Genomic DNA, 4,520 nt, shown 5'->3' with positions numbered 1-4,520 from the left:
CGACCTCGACGCCGCCTGCCCCTCCCTCGTCGCAGGAACCCGAGGTGAGCACGCCTGCTCCTCCCTCTCCCCTACCTCTGCCTACGGTTTCTACCTCCATCAAATTGGTTAGGGTGGAAACGAATCGGATGCGGATGCGGCTCAAATGAGTTAGGGTTCATGTAAGGGTGGAAATGAATCAAATTTCTAAGATGAATCATAAAACGAGTAAAATTTGACCACTTATTTCACTTTATAGTTGGATAACTAGAATATCCGCTACCACTTTCCACCCCTATAGGTTCATCAAATTAGATGGTAATTAGGGAAGTAGTTCCTAGGTACTAATTAGTTAGTAAGAACTAGGTACTAATTAGGTACTTGAATATTTTTATTTATAGTAAGTTTATTTTTAGTAAGAACTAGTTGAATTAATAGAACTAGTTAGTAAGAACTTGTTGCTATTTTTTTAGTTAAAGCAATTTTCCCGCATCGACGTGGACGATGCCTATCCCGCATCCTCGTCGTCGAGTCGGCGGAGGACGACAGCTGCTTGACCAGATGGGCCATGTCCAGGACTGGGCTCCGCCGGGGTGGTACTGGGAGGCGCTACCTACCGGGGGGCGCAGGTTGGTGAGAGCCAGCCTGTCGTTGACCCGAACCTTCTTTGGTGGCGGTCGCGTGGGCCAGTGACGGTCCAGAGGCTCGAGGACTCCGCGGAGGTGGTGCGTCACCGTGTTAGTGAGGAGGACGCGCACGTCCGTCGCTACTTGTTTGCGTTGGAGCACAAGTTCTCCAATACCTTGCAGGTTCTCTAGGGATCTCACTGGAGCTATGATCCCGTGATGGTTCCTTCTCTGTGGGTGTCCACTGCCCGCGCTGATACCCGTCGTGTGCTAGGGTTTTAGTTGTACTAGTGATGTTATATGTATGACACTATTCGGGATGTATTAGTGATAATATTCGACGATGTACGGACGCCTGAGATGATTTACTTTGGCTTATTGAATGCATGCTAATTTGAGTCTTATAAGATATTTTGAAATGTATATCTTGTGTTGCTCAATATCCAAGTGGCCGGTCATGTTTGCAGGTTACACCTCCGAGTGGCCTATGTTTCGCCGGAGTGTTGATTCATTTCCGTTTCGGCAAATTTCAGGCGCTCGATATATCCTATTTTAGCAAAGGTCATGCCGGATTTTTCCGTGAATTTTGGCATGACTTTTGCCAGAATATGTAGGAAATATCGAGTTCCCCGGATTTGTGTGTTGAGTATCCTGGTAGTTGTCTTCTATCGATTTTCAATTAATGTTTTAACTATGAACATAAGAAATGTCTGACGACAAAAAGGATTTCGGTATTTGCAAATACTGCGAAGACGAGTGCGGCCTGTGCAACGGAATCTTCAGCATCAAGCTGGACGAGAACTTCGAAGTGGATACAGTAAGTCACAATGACAAGTCTTTTTTCGTAATTAAGCATGACATCTGCTTCATTTGCTTCAACTTATATTTTTTTACTACTCTACTAGCGTATCCCTGCCATGCAAGAGTTTTTGTATTGGATAAGATAGGTTTAAGTCATACTATGGAGGTAAAGAAAGTTTATTTGAAGACCGAGCATGGTTATATTTTCCACGCAAAATTATACAATTTAGACGAATACACCTATTTTGGATGCAAAACATGGCGAGCACTATGCAAGACTTATGCATTTCAGCCTGATATGGTTATCACCTTTGATATTCGTCCGGAAGATGATATTGAAGGTAATACAGACATCTGGGTCGATGTGCAGACGCCTCCAGTTACACCAAAATGTAAGTTTCTCAACCATATTTATGTCTTTGATGTTGTTTATTCAAAAATAGATGACAACTAATTTGTATTGTCACCTTATTTCGGTGCAAGCAAACATGTCCAGCGCTTGGTAGACAGGACCTACTACTGTCCCGAGGCTGAACTAAACTACGAGGAGCTAAGTCATTATGTTTCATGGCTTGAGGATCTTGATACTGTCAAGACAAATTTTCTTCCTGGACTTAGAAATCTTAGTACTGAGAACGTGCGACCAATAGTGTTCGTCATGAACTACGGTCACATCTATTTAGGAAGGATGGTAAGATTTTTACTATTTGTCCTCAGTGCATCTTTTCCATACATTATTTGTGAAGCTAAACTTCATTGCTAAGTATGTGACCATACGATGTTCTTCAACAGGGACTCCCGATGAATGTTGTGCCTTATGGGATCGAGACTAAAGGTACCATGAGTATTATTAGCTTACGGCCAAGATATCCTACATGTTACTTTAGTGCATTCAAGATCAGCGATGAATGCTTAATAGTGCAAGACTGGACCAGATATGTGATGGGGGAGCGCAGACAAGTACTAGGGGGCAGCAAACAGATGTGCTACCCAAAATTAGGAGACAGGTTCATCTGCATGCTCCAACTTGATCAAGGAGGAGAGCTACACATGTTTTATGTTGTTTTACCTAAGAGAGAGCAGCAGGAGTGATTAGCTAGAAATGAGTTTGAGGATGATGATGTGCTACCCTATTACTATGATGATAAAATAGCTAGTGTTGGTGGTAATGACTGATGATTATTATTAGCTAGTGTTAGTGGTGATTAAATAAATATTGTTGGTGGTAATGATTATGATGATGATTAAATAGCTTGTGCTGGCGGATTAGATTCAAGTGGTGGCAACATGTGGTGCACATAGAGAGTACTACTAGTCCAAACTAGATCGAGTTTGGATTAGTAGTATACTTTTGACATGCACCACATATTGCCTCCACTTGAACCTAATCCACCTTCATTTGACACACTGTTATGGACATAATGATGTAAACATCATAACTGGTATTGTACCAATATTTGTACGATGGCGCATAAATACACTAAAAATAAAAAAAATAAAAAAACAATACTAGTAGCGATGGAAAGAAAACACGCTGCCAGTAGATACATTAGCAGTAGCGTGGGAGTGAACAAGCACTGCAGCTATTTGTCCTAGCAGTAGCGCGTGCGGCACGCGTTATTGCTAAGCAATAGCTATAGCGCCTTGTTACTAGCGCACCTACCCGCGCTACTAGTGAGCACAAAACCAGCGCTACTGCTAGGGTTTTCCCTAGTAGTGCATAGTTCTTTCAGGAAAAAGGGACATCCTGGGAGTGGAGGGCAAGACAGACATGTTTGAAGATTATGAAAAGTTTCATTAAATTACTCCCTTCAATGTCAAGGCTGACCCAAGCATCCTGATAAACGATGAAGATTATCCATGGTTACGGCGCAATAAGCAAATGACACAAGTGAAGAAAAAGTGAAGACTTTCTCCCGCAACTATTATGATTATACCATGCCAACTTTGTAACACACGAGTATGCTATGCCAACTTTTTGAAAGTTCATTTGAAAACTATGAATTTAGGTCGAATTTTCTCTATAGGTGCATCTATGTTCATTTTTAGTAAAGTTAATCACAAACTTGTGATTCACACAAATTTCAAAGAATTCAAATTTTAACTATTCAAATTTGAAAACTAATGTCACTAATAGAAAGTTTATAATTTTTCTAAAACTAATGGCACTAACAGAAAGTTTATAATTTTGCTGACCTAAAAGTAAAAAGAATTAAAAAATAAAGCAAAAAAACAAAAGAAAATAAATAATACAGAAAAGAAAACAAAAAACTGGAAAAAACAAAAAACTAATGGCACTAACAGAAAGTTTATAATTTTTGTGACCTAAAAGAAAAACGAAATCAGAAAAAAACTATAAGTATTTAGTTCTAAGTAGAAATGAAAAAAATAAATAGCAAAAAATGCCTATAATATTTGTTATGACTAACTAAAATTACCAAATTGAGTATAATGATAAAAAACAGTAATATTAAATAGCGGGAAAAAGAATGACTCAAAAATCAAGTTTTATAGTAAAGTTATTCATAAACTAATGACTCCAAAACAAAAGAAAGTTTATAATTTTTCTAAAACTAAAAGCAAAAAGAATTTAAAAATAAAGCAAAAAACAAATGAAAATAGATAATGTAGAAAACAAAACAAAAAAACTAGAAAAAAATAATTGCCACCTACTAGGCCCCCACGGCCTGAATACGACTAGAAACCCTACCATGGGCCAGGATTCAGGCCCGCAAGAGGCCCAGTAGGCCCACAGGCACATAGTGACAGATTAGGCCCGAAAGCCTGCAGTTGAGAGGAGCTCGAGAGGGTGGGCGCAGCAGCGCTTATAAACCACTCCCGAGACCTCTCAACTAGCGAGGTGGGACTAAACTTTTGGGCGCGGGGCAGCAGAAGGCCTTTGGTCCCGGTTGGTGGGACGAACCGGGACCAAAGGGGGGCATTGGTCCCGGTTCGTGGCACAAACCGGGACCAATGCCCACCTTTAGTCCCGTTTGGTGCCACCAACCGGGACTAAAGGCCGCCGCTTCCCGCCCTTTGGGCTAATGAAAAGAGGCCTTTGGTCCCGGTTGCTGGCACCAACCGGGACTAAAGGGGGCATTGGTCCTGGTTTGT

The sequence above is a fragment of the Triticum aestivum genome, chromosome 3A (genome assembly GCF_018294505.1).
Source record: "Triticum aestivum cultivar Chinese Spring chromosome 3A, IWGSC CS RefSeq v2.1, whole genome shotgun sequence".
In the NCBI taxonomy this organism is placed as follows: domain Eukaryota; kingdom Viridiplantae; phylum Streptophyta; class Magnoliopsida; order Poales; family Poaceae; genus Triticum; species Triticum aestivum.
The sequence above is the reverse complement of the archived record's forward strand: the minus strand, read 5'-3'. Positions refer to the sequence as shown.